The sequence below is a fragment of the Dysidea avara genome, chromosome 6, assembly GCF_963678975.1.
Source record: "Dysidea avara chromosome 6, odDysAvar1.4, whole genome shotgun sequence".
Taxonomy (NCBI): domain Eukaryota; kingdom Metazoa; phylum Porifera; class Demospongiae; order Dictyoceratida; family Dysideidae; genus Dysidea; species Dysidea avara.
In genome coordinates, this window is record NC_089277.1 from 30,841,641 (window position 1) to 30,866,145 (window position 24,505).

Sequence of the window (24,505 nt, forward strand, 5' to 3'; positions counted from 1 at the left end):
ACAATTGTTAGCATTATGTGTAACACTTAGGCACACACACTATTCTCAAATAGTTTAACCAGCATAATATAGTCATCAGGAAAACTTCAGCAGAAGTCATCAGAATATTTGTATTAATTCTAGTTTTATCATGACTACTACATAAAATGTATACAGAACAACAATCTTCAACTGTAATACACACAATTGGAGTGTACATGTATTATTGCTGATTTGATGAAGATTTGATGAAGGTATGTATAACCACCACATAAAGCACAATTGCTGACCATCATTGTATTGTGAAGTATTGTTCATCATGTGTCATGGATCACTTTATTGTACACTGGCAGAAATTGTTTATTAAATCTATCAAATTATTTCTTTTAGGAATAATCTGTGTTACAACATGTATCAGATGTCTGATAGATTCTACCAGGATTGTACGAAACGCACATTGTTAGGTTTCACCAAAATCATTGTTTCAAGTCTTCTACATGTGTGCATGCATCATTTGCAATGGATGATGGATAGTTAATGGTTTATGTAATATTTTGCTTTAATCATTCTGGCCACTATAATATCCATCTATAATTATTATTCCTTGTTTTCATCAGTAATTGTAATCTTATAGTGTCTTATCAGCAATATAATTATCATGTTATGTTTGCATACATACATGTAGCTAGCAGGTTGGTTTAAACAATAAAAATTTTGCGGTAATTAGGAGTTTTACAGACAGATACAAGCAAAATACTTATACAACAGGAGAGAATTTCAAAAGTGCATAACTCAAAGTCCAGGTAGATGCCACTCTGGTTACTGTGCCATTGACTCTAAGTTAACCATAACAGCTAATTTCAAATTCAAAAATATTACATAAGAAAATAATTTGTACTGAACATTTGATCAAATTATTATTTAATTGTGGGATGTTTGAAAAACAATAGATCTGGGAAATCTATTTTCCTAGAAAAAAGTGACACTTCAAACTATAGCCGCTACGTATGATTAACTAGTTGGTATGTACTGTACTATTACTATTAAGCAATCAGTCAATATATTGATAACCTATAAATAGTATTATAGAGCTCATGAGATGTTATAGGTCACATAATTACAGTGCAGGGGCGGATCTAGGATTTTTTGAAAGGGGGAGCTAAGGGACAAAGATAACTAGCCAGACATTAGAAGATACCCATCCTTCTCACAAGGCCTTAGTTGTAAGATCATGTAGTATCCATGATCAAATTAGCTATTTGGAAAAGTGACTATTTTAGTGTGCAAAGCACACTAACATGCCAACCTAGGGGGTTCTGGGGGCATGCCCCCCCACAGGAAATTTTTGAAAATTTACCTCTCTAAAAGTGAATCTGAGAGTATTTTTAACAGTTTTTCAGTGGAAAATAATTTTATTATATATCATTCAAATTTTATTTTTCCATTAAATCAAGACTGATTGCAATATAGAGTATAGCTATCATGCATGCATGATAATCTTTTCATTTGTAGCTACCAAGCATTTAGATATAGCTAGGTATATGCCATAATGCATCAGCTCCTCTTCTAATCAGCTAAATCTGTGAGGCAGAAACATGTATAGCTAAGTAGTAGTGGTGTTGAATGTCACAATTATTAGTATGCATGCTCCTTAGCCTAGTGACACTTTGTTAGCCATGTGTACTGAAAAGCAGAATGCAGTGAAGGATACTAATAGCTATTAGCTAGTCCATTGGCAATCCTTAGCAAAGTGCAACTATATTTGCATTTATAGGTTTTCCGCTGAATTTGCTGTTGTCATGCATAGTCAACTTATATCTGCTGGGTTATGAGGACTGAACTATAGGCTAGCTACAAATTCCAGCACCATAACCAACAGCATAGGGTCATATCAGAAAGTAACTGACATTCAAAGACAAAGTGGGTGAATATGCTATAGTATAAAACTGCAAATTACCAAAAGATTATACAGTTTGCTAAATAGCTGAGTTGGTAGCTAGCTACATAATATACTGAAGCTGATATATCTAACCTTACCAATTAAACCAACTAATACTTTTGAATCATATAATTCATTTTAAAATATAAAACTACACTATAGTAATTATGTTCACGTTGAGCTGAATCCTGAAAAACAGCTAAAAATTAAAAATGGATTTTATTTCAACAGAGTTAACATTTCAGCCAACCAGATGATTATTGGTAACAGCAAAGGTGTCAACAACAGACACGTACAGTTTGGTTCCATTCCAAGTTCGGGAAAGGGCTGTAATGGACACTGCATTTATATGGCTTCCACATAGGAAATGTATTGTGAAAATTTTGATTGGCTGTAAATATTATGTCACACATTTGAACCAAAAGATTTTGAGATATTTTTAGTGGGTCAAGCAGTACTACAAACGAGCCAAATTTCAAAATCGTGTGTAATTGCATCCATGAGTTATTAAATGTTTTTGAGGATTCAGCTCAACGTGCGACATACTATAATCACCTCTCATAGCCATAGTGAAAAACACTGCTAATCATCTGAATAAAACAAAACCCATAATTAAAACTTTTGTAACTGGAGATGCAACCCACAATCGAAACTTGTTTTTGAAGAACTCTTGAAGAAAAGGAAACTATATTCTCCTGGAACAGAGTTGAACAATAGGTATAGTTACATAGACATTATTTGTGTTCAGTGATGCATAGTTCCTGAAATAAGTCTGCTTTTGATGCACATAGAAGATTTAGGGTTTTATTGGCCAAGCACTAACTTAGAAAGGAAAGGGGGGCTACAGCCCCCTTAGCCCCCACCTAAATCCGCCCCTGCAGTGATAATGTTTACTTGGATAACTACTGATATAATAATTATGCTATAGCTTATGTGCAAGCTATATGGTGTGTACATCATGTGTGTACTATGATTATAATATTATATTTCCCATGGCCAGCTTGAGGTCTAAAATATATTCCAGATCTCCTAGGCATAGGGGCAGATCCAGAGTTTGTAAAGAGGGGTGCACTTTGCTGAAAAGTTGAAGACCCAAAAAAAAAAAAAAAGGTTGACAGCAATAATGGCTGTCCTTTACCAAGTGTATATACTATAAAGTATATAAAGATCCTTATTCAGATCCTCATCCATAGCTTCATAGTTAAGCTACACTTCCTCATGTACACTGTGACTGCTTTATTAGAGTGATTGGTGATTGACTGCTCTATTAGAGTATCTTGATCTTATATGCATTTTATTTAAAGGGATAAGGGAAGGGGGGAACTGTGCCCCCCTGGATACGCCACTGAGGCATTAGTTTATGATTTTTTAATTTATTAAGGCTCTACAGCACAAGTGCTGAAGGTTTGTAGGACGCCTGATCCTACAGACCATATTTAAAGTTGTTACACAATAATATGTTTGAAAAGGTGGAGAAAGAGAAAAAATCCATGACTGGACCTGGGTAGCCTCGAACCTGCAGCCATCCGATTAATGTTTGAATGCTTACAGGAGTCTGCCAGGTGGTCAGTATGTTTCCTTTTTGTCAACATATCCTTCGATAATACAAAGCTAATGTGCAGGCTAGGCAGTAGTCTAAAATGGTTTAAATATTTTTATTCATTATGCCAAGTAGTGCGATAGCAGTTATATATATAAAAGACAGTAAATTATGCTCACATCAGTTTCCACATAAATTTGTACTTTCCAACTGAGGGATAACAGATGAGTAACTCTTTAATATTATGCCAGACCACCATGATAATTATTGTGCTATTATTTCAGTATTTAGCTATGTCAAAAATGCACATATAGCTAAGTGTATAAAGTACGGCAATTCTATATTCATTGGACTCAATGTCAGGGGATAAGCTGTTCCGTCCTGAGCTATTGACAACATTATAATCCTTTCTGAGGGAAGTATGTACCAAGCTTATAGCTCGGCCACTGCAAAATTTACATGCAGGTTTCATGCAACGCTTGTTGTGTATGAAAACATTTTCATGACATTATTTCTTACACTTTTACCGCAAAAATTACATGAAATGTGTGTCGGTCATATTTCATATAATTTTATTGTAAACGTGTATGGAATGATGCCATGAAAATGTTTTCATACACAACAAGCATTGCATGAAAATTTTGCAGTAGCTGGGTAAGGCGGGTATAAATCTGTTTAAAATTCATACTATGGTGGTATGAATATTCCATGAACATTAAATGAATTTTTATACTATTTCATAGAGAAAATATCTATAGTAGTGTGCACATGTATCTCAATTACAGCTTCTCTGTACATGTTTTGTATGCATTCATGGATAGCACATAATCACACTTAAAGAGCTGTAACATAGAAGGGGAGAGAAACTATTGCCTTACACTGGATCTGCCTTAGCTATCATGGGTTCATGGCTTTATCTGTCTATCACAATTTTTCTTGGCAATATAGCTATATATCAAGACACACGCTAGTATGTCATGCGGCCCAAGAAGCTGGTGCGCCACACCCTGAGTATATTAACAGGAAGAAAGTAAACTGTGATTTTCACACCTTTGTAGCTCCGTGATCCCTTATCCGATTAAAACCAAATTTGCTGCACAAGTGCCTGCGCAGTGGGGGAGTCTACATTCCAAATTTGAAGAAAAGCGCTCCTGCCATTTCCGAGATACGAGCGGCCAAAGTTCTAAAGTTAGAGGTTTTTTTTTCCTTCTATAACTACTATACTAGTACTATATACTTTTCGCACACTTTGCAAAATCTGCCATAAAACACGAATGCGTGCTCCAATATGTGTTGGAAACAAATCATGCACCATGTAGAGAATTCAGGTAGAAACAAGTCACTCTGAAAAGAGTTCAGCTACAGACAATGAGAGTTTCAGCTACAGTTCAGTTATGTATATTAAGAAGTCACCTTATTACCTACAGTGTGTGATTATCATGCATTGTTTAATATAGAAATATTTTTAACTAGACAAAAACTGGAGCTGTACAAAAAATTTCTTCCTTTGTTCCACAATTCCTGTAGAAAAGAAAAAAACAAGTTATAAGAAAGCACCAAAGCCAGTTTATGGCCAGCTTTGTGGCTTGCAATACAAAAAGAAGTGATATCTAAATAATAGTTAGACGTCAAGAACCAGGATTCTACGGGATTTAGTAAACTTGAAGGCCCTGGGCTGTAGCGCCCTCGCTTCACTCAGGCGCTATTAAGGGCCTGAGGGACATGACATGACATGTGTCAGGACATGACCGTGGCTCTACGAGATTTAGAGACCACGTTTTCAGCCAATCAAATTTCAGTATCAAACTTGTTGTAGTCTAAACCAAAACAGACAAGCTGTTAAAAAGAGTGTGGCCCTCAAAAAGGCCAGGATGAAAAAAAAGATGCAAAATCCAAGGTGGTGACCAGGAATGGCTGCATGTGATGGTGGGTTAATTGCAAAATGTTTAATTACGTCAATTCAGGTGAATTCGGTGCCGAATCCTAGTGGAGGAGGCAATGCAAATTGACCTAAATTGTTATAATCAAAATTTTTGCCATTAACCTACCATCATGGCCATTCTTGGCTGCCACCTTGGATTTCACTTTTTTTTTCATCCTGGCCTTTTTGAGGGCCGCACTCTTCTTTTACAGCTTGGCTGTTTTGGTTTAGATAATATACTTGCAGGAACTTAACAGTACATGTTCTCAACCCCATCATGAATGGGAGGCTATTAAACCTGGACTGGACACTGGACTGGATTTCGGAGACTTGTCACTAAATTGAGTCCCTCATGCCTACAACTTATGTTAGCTGTTACTTAATCAACATATCAATTTAACCACCTATAATTAAGTAGCTATATATTCACTGAAAATCAGGTTCCACTGATACATAACTTTATAATAATATAACTTCCTCAAGCATGCAGCTTCTTGTGGAGCTGTGCTCAACTTGTAATGTATTAAGATGAATATAATTGATCCTAAGTACCCTTATAGAGCATTCACTCATGCAACTACTCTAATGTAACACACAAAAGAATTTCTAATGCAATAGTTTACATATAGCTTCTTCTTGACTCTACGTGCAGATTATAATCATTTCTCATTGTCTGGAGGGTACAGCCACAAATGCTTACACATTATATGATTCAGCCTATTATGTGCTTTGAATATGCATCTGTGTATCAAACTTTAGCATACAGCTTCATAATGTGTTTATTTGAGCTCAATTAAACTAGAGGTATAGCTATACACTGTAAAATAAGTAGTGAATATACTGTGGCAATTCACTGTAATAACTGAAGTGACCACAGGACACCAAAATGTTGACCTAATATGGACACCACTGGTGATAATGGTGTCCATATTGGGATATTTTGGACACTTCAGTTTTTACAATGTAAATACTGTACCTTTCACTGACTGCGTGTCACTAAGATTTTGCAGTCACATTCACTATTTGCCACCTAGTATTTACTACTTATTTTTACAGTGTATAATTGACATTTAAGTTAAATGCATATAACACTTAACTACTCTAATAGAATACACAAAATAATTTTAATATCACCATTTTATTGCACTATTAATTTTCTCCGTTTGTGGCCTCTACATGCATGTCTCTCATTGGTCATGCACCATTTCCTGGGAGGTCATGTAGAGGATACAACCATGAATGTTGTCACAGCATACAGCAGCTTATTATGTTGATTGTGCACACATGTATATCAAACTTTAGCATTTAACTTCTGAGCTAGCATAATGAAGCTCAAATAAAACACATTCTGAAGCTGTTGTTATCGCAGCTTCATCCAGAAGGTATTATATAATTGACATTTAAGTTAAATGCTTCAACTGCTAAACTTTGATCCCTCAATTATCCCCCTTGTGACCATGTTAATTTTTTATGGACAATCAAAGCCCATGCATTTAGCTATATAACTCCCGAGCCCTGCAAATACTACTCTAATAGAACATACATCTTAGACAAAATACTGTAGTAGAGCTGTCATTTGCATTCAAATTTAGTTCAGCTGAACAGAAAGCTGGTAAGGATGCTGCATGCAAGTACGTGGAGTATCGCAAATAAATGCAAGAGACGGCAAGTCACGTGCTGCCACGTATGCATCAGTCAACAATGAAGAAGCTGGTGGATAGTATCGCGTGGCCAGACTAGCTGATGGAGTTGCCTCACCGAGTGCTTCACGAATGAGTTGGCCTCCGGTACGTTACCTTGTTGAGTCTCTTGTTTGCCGTTCCGTATCAGCAGAACCAGAGATAATGAACCATTACCTCTGCTGTATGTTTTTAGCTCGCTATACTCCCCAGTGGTTTGTTTTGGTTAGTCACGGTATTAAACTCCACGGAGTTTGCTAACTCGTATTAAGTGATAACACACAAGACCAATGTTGTTAACTTCGTTGTTAACAATGTTGCTCTAATATTCTATTTAGTGCTCGTCGTACTGCTGCCAGCGACAGTTCAACTGCCATGTCCACTATAAGTGTCAATAATGCTGATTCCCTGGTGCATAAATTGTCTACTGAAGCAGAACTTTTAGGAGACCAAGGACAAGTTAGTAACAGTACCATGTACCTGTTTGCACACGACAAGTTATTGTATGCTACTACCCTGTTCTGTCCTTCAAATGTATTGTAGTTGTGTACGTCATATGATATGTTTGGTATAAGTTGAAAGTGGAGGCAGCTCCAGGTCATAACTGTTGTGGCTCTTTTGGTACATATCTATGACTACATGTTTCAAGTCACTAGCTGGTCTGCGATGTAGTCAACAGTTTTAATGTAAAGATTATGACAATCTGTATTAACAGGCTTTAGTGCTGGTCCCTAGTGAGATAACATGTACAGTATTTTACCGGCCAGGAGCATATTATACTGTAGAACTATTAACTGGCACTCCTTGTAGCTGACACCACCTAATGATGGATGGTTCTTTGTCATGGTTTCATTGCCTACGTTATACAAATATACTGGTATCCTCTGTACACCGGACACTTCTTTGTAATGGTTAATGGACACTTAGAGTATCCTGAAATACATACTTATACCTCAAAATAAATATAAATTATACAGTGATAGTAATTTATTCGTACCACCCAGTACTTGTATTTATTGTTCAACTTACTGAATGCTGTCAACCTTATTATGTTATAATCTGTGTGTACCTGTACATGTGTGCTTACGTATATCTTTACCTTGTGTTGCTACTTAGTAGCTAGTATTTGTTTTACAAAATTTCATTGTTGGAAATGCTTTACACACACGTCATTATACAGATTCGTTATGATGACGTTACAAGATGTGTACAATACTGCCAAAGAACTTGGGGATACAGTAGCCTGTTAAAGTATATCTACTACAATGATGTCATCACTTTACAGCCACTGCAGTAACACATCATACCAAGATGTTGTTATGGACAGATAGGCTCTACCAATAGTTGAGGTGTGTGTGTGTATGTTGGTGTTTGTTGTTAGAAACTCATGTTGCCCCAGTCTACCCAGTCTACCCAGCTGTTTACCTAAATGGAGATGTGATGGCAACCTGGTTGGCTGGTATTTTCCAGTTATATAACATCAAAAGAACAACTTTCCAGATCTCACATAGTGGGTGAGGTCCTTTGGATGCCCACACTTCACCTGTGAGACATGGCCAGCACAGCCTTTTGTAGGTTACTAGTCCTTACTACTTCAAAGCTTTGATGAGTGAAATATCACCACATCATTGATCTACCGTAAACTCCCATATTTTTTTACTAAATAAAGATTTTGTTTACCTTCTCCAATAATTAATATTTACTGTACATTGTGCAGGTGTATTTACAGTGTAATTAAACATTGTTCACACTGCAGGCTAAGGTGGTCAAGATTGGTCAATTGTCAGTGCTCAAGTCACGACCATCAAGATTGAAGCTTGAGAAGAGATCAGTCAGTGTGAACATGGTAACACTAAGGGAACTACCTCAGGTACATATGTTAGTAGCAGTAGTATAAGTATAAATATAGTTAGATCACAACAAGGTACAGGCAAATAGATCCTTGTCTCTATTGTGATGCAAACATGGGTATTAAAAGCCATAGACAATAGAGGGATTTACAACAGTGATGTCACTGTTGACAACACTCTTTATGGACACTACTTGACTTGGTTGCTTAATTAGTTAACATACTGACAATTCTCATACCTTTTCATAGTCCTTAGTAATAGCATGATAATATTCAGCTCTAATTATTGCACATGTACCATGCATGTTACATGCAACCTACAGGATCTCCTAAACACAGATTGTTAGCATACATGCTGATGCATGTTTTATGTAACATAATGGATTTGTGACACTTCACATGAATGCTAAGTTACTAACATGTCATGTAACATGCATGCATGGTGTTTGTCATTACTATGGTTACTGCTGTATCCAATGGCTACCACCCTGCTATGTGGAACATTACTAACTACTTGGGAACACCTACAGTATGTACAGTAGCGGACAAAAAAAAGTTCCCGTTCCGTTTAGCGTTTAATGCTACCTAACCGTTTTCGTTTTGTAAGCATTTTGCTACTAAGTAAATCGTTTCGGGACTGCCGAAGACCGGACATGCAGGGAAAAGCGGCTCTACAGAAGCTAAGGCCATTGATGATGCCAGAAATCCAACACGCACACAGTGTACAAGCATATAACAAAATATATCATGCTGTATTCCATGTTTTATTAGCAAGGTATTTCTTCACACTTTTATCGTGCCAAGCAAATTTTGTCGCCATATAGTTGCTGCTCAGTCTAGGCCATCTAAACACTTTGCAGCTACTGTATACTTAATATAAAACTAACCCAGACTGTCGAAGGGAAGTACATACGTTCTAACCACGAAGTTACAGTAGGGTACGTTAAATGGAATGGCAGCTGGGTGGGGGGTTTACATGGTATTGCAGCTGAACAACGAAGTGTTATGATATCGAGCTGAGCTACGCAAGAGGAACTATACACAAATAACAAGTATTTATACATAAAATATAAAGGCTTTAATGTCTGCTTTTATCGTATTCGTTGATGTCAGTAGCTAGCCATGGCCTCAGCCAGTCAGCTGTGGTGCCTTGATGGTGATCAAGTAAGAAGTGGTTATTGAATCTAGCTGAATAAAAAGAAATAGACACACATGGGTAAGCAACAATTATACTGTATTTGTGCGCAAGTCTCACCATGCGTTTGCAATGCTAGCTGATTAATAACAATAATCATACAGTAATAATACTTGCCACTTACTGAACTTTGCTGTAGTTTTACAAGTTTAACTTCTCTTTGCTAGTATTATACTTAGCGTTCCTCAAGCTTTTTCCCTAGCGTTTTAGCACCCTGCAAGCGTTTTGTTAGCGTTTTCTTCTAAGCGTTTAAACGCTAAATGGAGCGAAACGCAAACGGAACGGGAACTTTTTTTTGTCCACTACTGTAGAAGAGTCATATAGTTTGTCTTGCCAACTGTTTCTCACCACCATGTACAACCCAATGTCAGTTTTCATTGTGGCTTTCTACATGCACCACACCAACATGTACTATACATGGTACATGTATGGCACTGGAACATGGTCACTTTACTCATGCTACATCATGTCCCTCTCACTGTAACATGATGACATGTTGCATGATACATGCACCTCACATACACGGAGCACTCATGTTACAGTAAATATGCATAGAAGTCACATGGTATATGCATGTAACATCAAGTTTATAATTTCAGTATCATTAGTGTTCTTATCCATATCAATGTTATGACATAATTATGTTAAATTGTACCAGAAAGTAAGACTATAGTAGTGAGGGTATGTGTGGCCATCTCAGCAAGACCTGCCTAGTTAGCACAATTTCTGAATTACTTGTTATTGTCTCAGCATTGTCTACTGTATCCATTGAATGGGTTATGGTGAGTAGTTTTGAAATTGTAGCAGAAGAGTAAAGAAGTCAACTTGTACAGTGACTACTGAAAATAAACTACAGGCACAGCTGTGGTTTTTGTTTGCATTGATCTAAAAGGATGGAATTTAGTTTAAACTGTTCACCATAGTAGGCAAATAAGATTGTATTCACTTGTACATACAGTATACATGTCATAAATGTGACCAGATTTGCGAAAAGGGGTCTTCCACGCACAATGAAATTACCAACTTTTACAATCCATAACTTCCAACTGGAAGAAGCTCTTGACTTCAAATTTGTTCAGTAGTTAACACCAATACAGCTAAATACCTGGTTAAAAGTTCAGGCATATATGTTTCTTGAACACAAAGTTATTGTCTTCCAAATGCATAGATTGGATGTGTGTGGAAGACCCCTTTTAGCAAATCCAGTCACAAATAACATGTTACTGTACATGTCATCTTGTATGTGTCTTCCTAAATGGTATTCCTAGCTAAGGAGCAATTGCCCAATTATGCTAATAGTGTATTTGTGCTGCTAGAATATCAGTTGTATAGCTTTTTGTCTCCGCTGCACAGTCTTTTTGTATGGTTCAAGTAATGGGTTGCTAAAGTTCACCTTTTTGCACAAACCACCTATTATTGAATGGTGCCTGTATATCAAACTTAACAGACTGAAGGAGCTATGCAATAGGTAAACATCGATAAAGGCTAACTAATGATCTATTGAACTGCAATACCCAACAATGGAATGTATCCTTCTCCATAGAGGGCTGCGTTTGTAGGTTATGATCATGCCTGTAGTTTATTTCGTATTGTGACTGTACAGATTTATCTTTCTGTCGTTTCCACTTTGTGGTGTTATAATTTGCACTGAAACTTTGGATGACCATTCCTTTGACTATCTGGATAAAGAAAATGTATTGTGCTAACATGTGGCAGATCCAGTCACATTTACACACTTCTTGGGGTGTATTGAAAAGATCCTTGGTACTTTATATACTAATCATGCCCCTAGTAATGTAACTGTTGTCATGACAACATGTCTTGCTTTAGAATGATACCAGAAATGGCTGGAATGGAAAAGAAAAAGGGATATCCAGCCTTGTAACTGATTGGTAAGTGTTTGTGTTTATTTGTGTTGTTTGTGTATGTGTAGTGGTGTGTGTGTGTGTGTGTGTGTGTGTGTGTGTGTGTGTGTGTGTGTGTGTGTGTGTGTGTGTAGTGTGTGTGTAGTGTGTGTGTAGTGTGTGTGTAGTGTGTGTGTAGTGTAGTGTGTGTAGTGTAGTGTGTGTAGTGTAGTGTGTGTAGTGTAGTGTGTGTAGTGTAGTGTGTGTAGTGTAGTGTGTGTAGTGTAGTGTGTGTAGTGTAGTGTAGTGTGTGTAGTGTAGTGTGTGTAGTGTAGTGTGTGTGTAGTGTGTGTGAGACAGCATAGCCAAGTGGCTAGAGCATTGGCCTGGTAATCAAAATGTTCCTCGCTTCGATACTCAGTTATGCCAGTTGTTTCCGTGAGCGAAAAACTTGACTCACATTGCTCCAGTCTACCCAGCTCTATGGGGACCTGTTTGCCTCCTATAAACTGGGAAGCAAATGCCAACTATCCATATATTGCGCAGTGGGTGAAGATCCAGGTGGGACATTGGGTGCCCACATCTTCATCTGTGGGACATGGTACAGCCTCCTGTGGGTTACTAGTCCTGCCCCAGGAGGATTTGTCTGTGCTAATGCTGAGCACCTGAGTAGTGCACAGGTATCCCAGTGCTGGTTACCTGGGTAGGCATGACCATGCTAGCACAGTAGCTGAAAGTTTTGCTTTTTGTCTGTGTGTGCGCGTGCGTGTGCGCGCATGTGTGTGGGTGCATGCATAACATGTGTGTGGGTGCATGCATAACATGTGTGTGTACCCGTGCATGTGCGTGAGTACATGTATGCATGCACTTGAATGCATTTGTATCACATATTTGTTAAATGCATGATCCTTATACAGTGGAGCCTGTCACATTGAGATGTACATGCAGCCATAGCCAAATTGGTCAAGTGGGTTATAGTCTTTAAATAGTTAGATGAAAGCACAAGGAGGGAGTCTAAAAGTTGCTGTTAGGTGGGTGGTTAATAATATAAACTACAGTAACATGTACCTCTTGGTTGCTACAGTAGGTGATAATACATTTTTATAGTGACCATGAACTAGTGATCATTTTAAATTTGCATACATTTCTTAATTGTGTTTTGCTTGTGTAGTCATGTTGTGCCTTTGTATATTGCTTTGTTTTTGTACTTGTATGTGTGTAACTGTGTGTAACTGTATGTAACTGTGTGTAACTGTGTGTATATTGTACAATGGAAGAACGGTCTTGGCTGAATTCCAGAGTTTAAACATGAATCAAATCACATCAATTGCAGATATTTCTGGGATATGTACTGAAGTTTTCATCACTGTTTGAATTGCCGTAACAATCGTGTGGGCATGAGAGTGATTGTAGGCTTTGTGATGATTGCCACAAAAGGTTGGGGTTTCCATTCCTACATTATGCTAACTGCTACGCAGTCACACGTGTCATTTGACCACTGATGAAAACATTAGTATAGTAGTATACACCGGATAAGTACAATTTTACACTAATTGGATATGCACTCCTATACTATATAGGAGAGATTTTGCGTACCCCTACGCAAAATCTCTCCTATATATATGGGAATACATGCATTTATTTAGCGTACCCCTACGCCATGGTGTTTTCCCATATTATATAGGAGGGATTTTGCGTACCCCACGCAAAATTACTCCTATATAATGACAGTACCCCCGTACTGTCATCAATTTCTTTGTCTGTCTGGCTACTTCCAACAAATGTAGCTGAAACTTTGCTCTCAAGAGTACAGCATTGATCTTTCATCAAGCTGATAGTTGGTGTTAAAACAATTGTCAATTTTCCAGTAAGCAGTGGTAACAGTTGAAAACATAAGCTTTTGCCAGATCCAGTAGGCTGGACCACTAGTGTATTGTGGCCTTTCAATGTAGCCATTATCATCTCAAGCTGCCAGTCCTTGATCGAATGTATTGCAAAGTGCTTAATCATGAGGCCAGTGATTTGTGCTTCCAGTTGGTCTGTATTATAACATACATAACATCTGCAGTTTCTGCGCATGATGTACATTACTTACCAGAGGATTGATCATGTTGATGTGAGGACACCAGGTGAGGCAGCGTGCTCAACCGTACAATGTGGTGATTGGCTCTTGATGGTTGTTTGTGCCTCACTGTGCCTCACTGTGCTGCACATCATGCAGTAAGCATTGCTGCATTCTTCACAGTAAAATGTGGCAACATTCTGACAATGTTCACACATATCTACTGGGTTGTAACATCAATGATACCAGTTCTGACAAAATACATATTTATTGATACTCACCAGTAATTTGATCCTGTGTAAAATCTTCCAGATTGTCAGGCTGTTCCTGAAAGTCATCTTCAATGCAATAGGGATTCTCCATGACTCATCTGCTACACTCCATTTCAAGAGCTTTCAACAACTGTGCTGAACAGTTCTGCAGCTGGCTTATATATGCACCAAGATTTTAAAGTGATGCAGAAGTGTGAACCAAAGCTTCAAAGAAACACTTTCTTTGATAGATTAAAGTGAAGGTCACAATGACCTTAGTTGTAAGTGACAAAGAAAGTGATAATATTGAATAAAAGAATATTGAATAAAAGAAGTGGGAGTCACACTGACAAAGACTAAAAAATTTCTCCTATGTAATATGGGAGTAATTCTGCATGGGGTATGCAGAATCTTTCCTATATAATATGGGAGTAATTCTGCATGGGGTACGCAAAATCCCTCCTATATAGTATGGGAAAACACCATGGTGTAGGGGTACGCTAAATAAATGCATGCATTCCCATATATATAGGAGAGATTTTGCGTAGGGGTACGCAAAATCTCTCCTATATAGTATAGGAGTGTGTATGCAATTAGTGTAATTCTATCCTTAACCCTAAACCGCAAGAACTTGGAAAACCGCAGTACCTGTATGATTTCTAGTGTTTGTGTATACTGTAATGTCAAATGGTTGCACTGTATGAATATTTGTACTGTTATATACAGGGAAACACATCTATTTCTAACTAAATTTCATTACTGTCCATCTAGTACGTGAACACTTATTTCAGTGAACAATAAATTTGCACTGGAAATTTAATGTCCAGGATTCTGCCCAGGAATTCCTGAGTTGTGGCCTAAAGTTAACTGATATGCTGTGTGTTATATTGCATGTACTTCAGTGATATTTGTAAGAGTTGTACTAGTCAGATTTATGAAGGTACTGGTCAGATTTTAGAGGTACTGGTCTCTCTTGACCACTTCCAACCACTGTGTGGAGAACTCTGTGTGATACAAATTTGTCACTTCATGAGATTGAATGTTGCAGATTAGGTGTTGCATGGTTTCATTGGTGCATGTAAATTTGTCCACAATAAAAACCTGCTATATAGTAGCCCTGAACTGTGGTCTAGTATATTAATTCCAGCCTCATGTGTAGTAGGGTTTAGTGGCTGGGAAGAAATAGCTTGACATCTAAGTGGACAGACCACATTTCAAAGGAAATATGGTTAATTGTACATAGTTTTGGTTGCATGCTCACCTTTGCCACACTGAAACTTTGCTTCACAGCTCTCTAGCTGATTAAAGGACAAAGGCATAATATTTTGGTCCCACCAGGGGAAGGCAGTATTAGCCGTTGATATTGAGAGGATTGATGTGCGCAATTCTTTGAAACATTGATGCCCATATATTCTGTATACTTTAGTGCACGGACTTGAAATATGGTTTAACGGATTTGCCACATCATGGTCAGCAAGATGGCAGCTAGTTTTTGTAGTCCCATCTGCTGCAAACTTACAGATGGTTTTGCATGGCAGAAAGTTCCAAGGCTGCTGGCAGAGCTCAGGTCACTGGACGAGGGTGACCATCTTTGAAAAGGTTCGCCAGATCGATTCTATCTAAGAAACTTGTAGCAAAGGTGAGCGATATAGACAATACATGGTTAAAACTAACAATATAGCAACCTGGAAATGCTTTTTAGGATTTTCTCAGGGACCAACGGGTTATATAATTATTAAGCTTTTTGCCACATTTAAAAAAAAAAACGTTTATTGTAATGTCCATGCTGAAAACCTTCAGATATCAATATTGGTATCGGGATCTGTAATTTTTGTAGCCAATATATCGGTTATCGGTATAATGGAAAACTTCCATATCGGTGTACCTCTACAATGTACCCTAGCTACAATACATGCTTTTACCTCGAAATAAATGATAATTATAATGGTGACGGTAATTTATTCTTACCACATAACACTTGCAATTTTTGTTCAATCACTAAATGATGTCAACCTTGTTATGCTACAATCTGTGTGTTTCTGTACATATGTGCTTACATGTATCTTTATCTTGTGTGCCTGCTTATACTAACATTAATATTTCATTGTTGTAAATGCTGTACATGTCATTATACAGATTCTTCACAATGATGCTACAAGATGTGTACAATATAGCGAAAGAAGATACAATGTATCTGTTACTATGATGTCATCACTATACAGCCAGTGAAGCAGGCTAGAGTCACACCAAGATGCTGTTATGGACAGAGAGGCTCTACTAATAGTTGAGGTGTGCATGTGTGTTGGTATTTGTTGTTTCCTTGAGCAAGAAGCTCACATTGCTCCAGTATACTCAGCTGTTTATATAAATGGGGACTGGATGGCAACCTGGTGGCCTGGTGGCCTGGTGTCGACTGGAGAAGTAGCCCACATAGCTACAACATCAATGGGTAGAAAGCAAATGCCAACTGTCCATGTCTCGCATGGTTGGTGAAGGTCCAGATGGGACTTTGAGTGCTCACACTTCACCTGTGAGACACGGCACAGCCTTGTGTGGGTTACTGGTCATTACTACTTCAAGGATTTTATGAGAGAAATATCAACACAATGATCTAAACTCCCATTTTTTACATGGTACAGGTGTATTTACAACGTAATTCACACTACAGGCTAAGGCGGTCAAGATTGGTCAATTGTCAGCACTAAAATCATGACCATCTAGGTCCTTAGTTATAGCACAACAAAAATTACTGTATTAGTGTCATGTCTGGGCTACCTAGCAGTGCATTTCGAGACAAAACTGTGGACCTGGGGATTTGATAACATTCACTTAATGCAATATAGTAAAGGATTAAGCCATCAAGATGAATTCACAAGGTACCTGGTGAGATAGAGATATGTCAAACCTGGCCACACAAACATTGTCCCATACATAAAATTATTAGTTCATGTTACACCCTGTATATGGTATACTATTTAGAGGAGGTGTATGTAATGGGCTTGTTTCAAGCAGTTGCTAAGTCAGTACAAGAAGTTATCTATGTAAATTACTTAGACTTAATGCACAAGGAAGGTTCTGTAAAATATAGGGCTGTAGTGTTCCACTAACTATCTGGTCATTATTGAAGTGGAAGTGATATTTGTTACCGTATAGCGGGAAATTTTCAAAAGGTTAAATTTTCGAAAAAGAGTGCTTGATTGGAAATTCAAAAAAATATTTTCAAAACAATGCCTCTTTATCCTGCCACACTGTAGATAATTAATTCACGGAGGAAGCTAACAGTGGTTGTGTTGATCACATACATAGCTAGAATTTACTGCTTTAATTGTTCAGTATAGCTAGATAAACTGGCTTTGATAGAACCTCGTCTAGCTACCCTAGGGTCTTCCTTTGTAGGTTGAACCATGTTGTTTGGCGGACTTCGCCTCAGTGGCCTGCGGATCGAGCTTTAGGATTGAGCCATAGCTAAGTACATGGCGTTTTTCAGCCCATATATATGTTTGCTGATAATTATAGTATTTCCTAGTAATTTCTGGTTTCTCGAGCTCTTATAGGCTTCAACACTCGTGGTGTCACTCGCGCCCGCTCATATGCACGCACGTGGTAGCTATAGCTATATGGCTAGCTACTTGTGTGTGGCCCAGTGCCTAACTGTAATACATTAGGCCTATAGCTAACTGATATTAGTAGAAACTATGCATGCGTACACTTGCAAAAATCATTTATATGTACCTAGCTAAACTTTCTTTGATTGTCACTTCATAGCCAGGATGTACTATAGCAAGTATTTTTGAATTTTTTGGAAATTTAACCTTTCAAAAATATCCTGCTATACGATATATTATCAGTTATGAATTAAGCTCTCCACTCTGATTAGTAGCCACTTATCATCATCAAAGTCATCATAGTCTGGGCTTAACAGTGTGGTCAGACCCTAGTCTCTGTGTTGTGCTTATCAGTTGCTTATAGTATCTGATCAATAAATTCTGCATAGAGAGTAGGGTCTGGCCATGTGAGACTACATAACAGGCTGGCAATAGTGTTGAATGTAACTCTAGCACATAACAGGTACAGGCATTGTTTGTAAAACATATTTGCATGAAAAAGATAGAGGTACTCTAATAGAACAGTCACTACATAGTATCCTATTCCAACAATCGCAACATCTACTAAAACATAACACACAAGTAGCAAACACACGTGTATTTTCTGGTGTTTGAATGCAATGAATTAGACAGAAAATAAGCTCCCACGTTAATACTGATAGTGTTGTGTCATGTCTGCACGTGACGCCTAGTATAAAAGGTTTGTTGTGGTGTGTTATAATTCACTCTAGGCCACGTGTCTTGAAACAGGTTTGACCCCACCCACCCTCCCCTGTGAATTTCTTAACTCACATCAGATAACTGGAGCAGACAGACGGAGAACTTTTGACTTTAAGATATACATGCACAAGAGTGGAGCTTTTTGGTTTTTTTTCCCTGTATGGTCAAAAAAAAAAGAAAAGGGCTGGCAGGTTTTTCCTTGAGTTTCCTTGAGCTGGGTGCTCAAAATTTTTTTTGTTGAGCTTGTTTTTATTTTGCTAGCCCCCACTTCATTACTCATGCAGTTTTTTTCTGTAATGCAAGATCTGATTAAGTAGTAGTTAGTTGTTGTAAAGGATTTGTATGTATGTATGCTAGTGGTCAATCATTATTAATAGCCAACCTTCTGTGGTGGCACAACCCAGTAATGAATTAAGTAGTGGGTGTGTGTGGGTATAGTATGGTGTGGGGGTAGCTATGTACAAGTAAACATGAAATTATATGGTGGCAATTATCAGTATCTTTACTGAAATGTAATGCTGGTTGTATATTTTTAATTGAAATTTTCACTACCTACATAACTGGCAGCCAGGGCTGCCCACAGGATAAGTGGGGAGGGAAAATGGGGCATTTTGCCCTGGGCCCCCATCAAGGGCCCCCGAATAACTGTTTTAAATACTGATATACTCTAATGGAGCAGTCACAATTTCAGAGGAGCAGTGTAGCAAGCTTATAAATAAGGAGATATGGTTGGTGAGGGGTAGTGATTGTCATTGTCAGCATGTAATGACCTTTTTTTTGTCTTCGACTTACAGCTAGGCTGAAGTTGTAATTCAGAGTAGAACCCTCCTTGTCCCTGGGGCCCCACTTTAACTCTTTGCCCTGGGCCTGCTGGCAGCTTGCTTTCAAGGAGGGGAGGGGGTAGGACATGATGTCGTAACGCGTATAGTTTTGCATAATTGAATTGAATTCTAATCATGATGAAAAACTAATGTACTAGCTACTGTAGATGCCAAAGTCGATTGCATTTACTACTAGTGACTAAGAATACAGTGAAGAAACACATGTACCTGAAATTATGATCAGAATTTATTCTAAATAATGCACTATTGCAAAATTCACCGTAATATCATTAGGACTTATTCGGGGCTTAGTATATAAAGTTATTTCTACACTAGTGAAGTACAATTTCCAAAATAAACACAGTGCTAAACTTCATGGCTTACTAGAGTTAAGCTCTGGGAAAATGTACAGTATGGGTACGTCACACAATCATCGTGACGTTATGTCCTACTCCTATAAGGCTGCAGGCTTGAGTTTGATGTAGCTTCAGTCTGAGATGTGTCTTTTTGCCAGCCATAGCAGTTCCATCTTCTTTTTTGTCTACCAATATAAACACACATCATTACAATTATCACTTTAAACTGAGTAACTTTTTTATTTTATACCACTACACTAGTGGCAATAACAAGGACCTGGAGGAATCTACAGAGATATTCTATGATACTCCAGCCAAGCCAACATCTCTATGGTCTTTTCCAAGGATTTTGTGGTATTATAAAGTTGATGTCTGCAGACCATCAAGTTTAAGTGAAGAATTTGATGATGTGGGGAACTACATAACATTTGATGGAGTTGTAACTTGGTAAGCTGTTCTGTGTTAGTGTGTATATTAAGAGGTGTAGTTTTACTTTTATGACATAAAGTGCAATAAATTTTTGACTGTGTCGGTAATCTCCAGTCCTACATTTTACCACTTTCTTACATATGTTACAATTCTCCTTGTAGCTGTTTTCAGTATAACACCTGCCAGATCAGACAGAACGTCACTGGTTCCAGGTAGAACTTCACTGGTTTCTTAATTGTTTATGAAGAGAACATCAGAACAATAGAAAGATCTTACTGGTGAGTGTTAATTAGATTATTTCCTTTGCACATAAATGTTGAGGTTTGGTCAATGTCAGGAAAAGTTCAACACCTCATTATCAATATCAAATATTCTAATATGTGAATTACATGTCATACTGTATGTGTCTCACAGATCTTCCTAAATGACATTCCTAGCTATAAGAAGGAAGTGCTCAATTATGCATACCTCCTGTAAATGCCACAAATAATTGATATTATGCTACTATATGTCTCAGCTGTACAGTCTTTTTGTACTGTTCAAGTAATGGGTTGTCAAAGTTCAGCCTTTTAGTGTACACCACTGATTATTGAATGATAACTATTATCAAACTTAACACACTGAAGGAGATATGCAATAGGCATACATCGATAGAGGCTAAAAAGTATTGAAATAAGGAAGGTCATCTACACCTGCTGATATACTGGTGGACATCCAATCCTTATTTATATAATAATGTTATTCCATAACTCATGAGTGGTGACATGTTATTATCCACACTGTTATCTAACACACAGGGTACTTAGATGAGGTCAAGTCAGGGACCTGATGATATAGGGTAACATTTGATGGAGATGTGTACCTTGGTAAGCTGTTCTGTGTTTGTGTGTAGAAGTTTAGTTTGGCAGTCTATGACATAATTTATTGCAGTGTTAGATTTTTTGACAGTGCGAATTCCAGTCTGGTATTTTACTGCTTCTAATGTTACAATTCTCCTTGTAGGTAATTTCAGTATAACACCTGCCTGGAATATTATACCTCAAACACTTACAGGATGGAGAGTAAAGAATTGTGTTTTATCAGAATATCTTAATGGTGAGTATTAATTAGAGTATCTCCTGTGTACGCACATGTTGTAGTGTTTGCATGTGGATTGGTCACATGTCAAGAAAAGTTCAACCCCAACACCCTCAGTGTTTTCAATATCAACGATAACTGATCTGATAAGTGTACTGTAGCTATTTATATTGGAGGAACCAAATTAGGATGTTTAACTTTATTTTAACTGAAGATGGACAATATGTCACCAACATAATGTGAAGTCACTGAATTGTATGTCATGTTGTGTTTCACAAACCTGACATTCCTAGCTATGTAAGTAGCAAGTGGTCAATTATGCATACAGTGGAACTTCTCTTATCCGGGCAGTCTGGTACATACTACTGTCCGTATCTCAGAAATGTCTGTAACTAAGAAATGCAGGCTAATATGCTGAAGTAACTGTTTTAATGGCAACAATGTTGTTACTGCTATCAGTTTGCACTTTACAGTTTAGTGGGTAGAGAAGAAGTCACTATAGACCATTCGTGGTCATTCCCCTGGGTTATAATGTATTATCACCTAGCAACCAAATGGTAGTTATCATTAGTAGAATAACAAGCCACTTAGCAGGTAAACACTAAACAGCAACCTTTAGGCTTCCTCCTTGTGCTTTCATCTTAGTCTGGCGTAGCCGACCCGTGCGCATAGCACGAGGGTCTGGTGACAGCCGCATTCAGTACCTGTGCAGATGGAATGCAATTAAATTTGAAAATACGTGCGAAACATGTGGACAATTTCCAATAACAGAGCGCGACAGTTACTGTACTTGCACTTGATGTGACGTCTATTTTCTTAGCAAACCCTTACATTTTTGCTGGTTGTGGAAAAGACATAAGAAGCTCGCCATCAATCGGGAATAACATCATAGAATATTGTTAATTGGTCACTAAGCAATCTGATTGGACACACCAGTTTTTTCGTAAGGCTGGCACAGGTACTAAATGCGGCTGTCACCAGACCCTCGCGATATGCGCACGGGTCGGCTATGCCAGACTACTTTCATCTAACCCAAACTTGATAGACTACAAGCATAAGGGAGGTTCCACTGTACAATACTTCCTCACAGAAGTTGATATTATACTACTTGAATACCAGTTGCCTAGTAACCTGGATAGTTTGAATTCCTTTTTTTTTCTTTCTTTCAAATACTGTAATGGCAGGTTGCGTCTATCCCTGCTAGGATTATCCCAGGATTATCCACCTGTAATGAATGATACAATGGACACTTGGGATTGTACCCCTATTAGTGATAGAATATATTTCCTATCAGTATCAAATGGTACATTGGGATTGGCAGAATAACCTTCTCTGAAATACCATTTTTGCTGATCATCTCATCTACATAGTTCAGTATTATCAGTGTTCCAGTTTTACCCTTGTAACTGTAAAATAAAATAATACTGACCATCAGAACCACAACTGACTAGGTGATTCACTACGATACTTTTTATGTCCATAGTGGTGTCACTAGCCTATGATGTCACTGTTGTCATGACAGCATGTCTTACTCTAGGATGGCACCATGTACCATAAGTACAAGAGTAGAGAAGAAATGAGGATATTACTTATTGGTGAGTATTTGTGTGTTTGTGTTGCATAAAATGTGTACACTGTACGCTTGTTGTGAGGTTTGGAACGAATGTACAAATACATCCTCCGAAGCTTCTTTTCAAAATGTTACCGAAGCTTCGAAGCTTTGTTGCAAATGTCATGTCAACTATTAATGACCACAATTGATGGTTCTTAGGGTGTACACTGTAGCACAAATTCCTACATTTTGTTATCGCTCCAGTATAACCATTGTTTAAGCTACAATTACATCATAAAATATGTAAATGGTAGCTTCCACAAGGAGTGATAAATACTTGTGCAACTGGTTTAACATGTTAGTATCCATGGTATCGAAGCTTTGGTGGGATAAAATAGCATCCGAATGTTATGAGACCGAATGAAGCTTCGAAGCTTCAATCTATTTGTCTCAACCCTAGTGTGTGTGTGTGTGCATGCGTTAATTGCATGCATGTGTAGTAGGTGTAGTGTGTACGTATGTGAGTAAGTGTGTGTTGTGTGTGAGTGCGTGCACGTTTACATGCTTGTGAGCGTATGTGTGTGTGAGAGAGTGCACACGCGTGCATGCAAGCATGTGTGTGTGTCTTTGGTTGGCAGAAAATACAAACCCTGCTATTTTACTGTTTGATAGATTCATTTTGGACAGTACCTTATAAAGAATGACGATGGTTGTTGATAATTTTATTGCTTCATTATTGCCATATTTAGTAGTGTTATTCCAGTCAAGTACATCAACAATTAGACTATGGCACACATAGTATGCTTTGAAGTTTAGTCATTAATGAGGTATTTAAAATCCAATAGATACCCGTAGGTAGATGTCTAAACTGGTTAGATACACCCGTGACAATATCGCATCATGTGCTGTGCTGGATTTCAGTCACAACAGCCATCAGATATTATTACTAGAGTGTAGAGGTGTACCGATAATCGGATCGGCTATAATATCGGCCACCAATATAGCAATTTTTACCAATATTGGTATCGGTACAGAACAGCAGGAGGACCGATATCGCTACTGATATTTATACAGTAGCAATAGTTTGTACATAAACGGATTGTGCATTGGTTTTCTACATTATTCATGTGGCTCTTTAGTGCCAGTGGCTTATTGTTCACTCTGAAACAAGCGCTACGCTACGAGAAGCCATATAAATACATGCGATTCTACTGTCTGTTGCTGGAAAGCTTATCACAGACACAGTCTTTATAAATGAAGCAGTTATAGAGTAGCTACCTTGTAATAAAAAGAAGGGTCACAGGATAACCAAGGAAACTTGCTGTCACAGTACCAGCTTTCTCACAAACCATTAGAATGCAGAAATATCCGTATAAGGCTTCATGGGAGTATACATAAAAATGTTTGTGGGTGCCTAATTGTCTGGATTGCACAATAGAAACCCAAGCTGTCACACTTAGCTGTGTACCACCACAGGCAGAGTATAGCAATGAATACATGCACATGTTGTTGTAGGGTAGGTAAATGTACACTTTTAACTATAATGCAAATATCGGATCGACTGTCGGTTATCGGCCTCTTTTGGTGGCACCAATATCGGATATCGGTACATGCCAAAAACCCATATCGGTACACCTCTACTAGAGTGTAAAGAAAACATTGCTTGATCATAAAGATGATTGTGTT

At 37.9% G+C, this 24,505-nt stretch overlaps 1 protein-coding gene across 22 annotated transcripts in view; it reads left to right on the forward strand.

The window, feature by feature from the left end:
* The first annotated feature begins 7,024 nt into the window (after positions 1–7,024).
* Positions 7,025–24,505, forward strand: part of LOC136259490 (uncharacterized) — a 28,918-nt gene continuing 11,437 nt past the window's right edge. For 13 of the 22 annotated variants that reach the window (XR_010703263.1, XR_010703262.1, XR_010703259.1 and 10 more), the window contains exons 1-11: positions 7,025–7,166; positions 7,397–7,517; positions 8,239–8,407; positions 8,815–8,928; positions 11,933–11,994; positions 16,396–16,548; positions 20,023–20,208; positions 20,352–20,468; positions 20,988–21,056; positions 21,193–21,285; positions 22,805–22,862. The gene's annotated coding sequence lies outside the window, so the exon portion shown is untranslated. Of the gene's footprint in view, positions 7,284–7,396; positions 7,518–8,238; positions 8,408–8,457; positions 8,573–8,814; positions 8,929–11,932; positions 11,995–14,869; positions 15,899–16,395; positions 16,549–16,663; positions 17,143–20,022; positions 20,209–20,351; positions 20,469–20,987; positions 21,057–21,192; positions 21,286–22,750; positions 22,863–24,505 lie in introns of those variants that run through there. The other 9 variants (XR_010703268.1, XR_010703271.1, XR_010703260.1 and 6 more) reach the window with 8 other exon arrangements.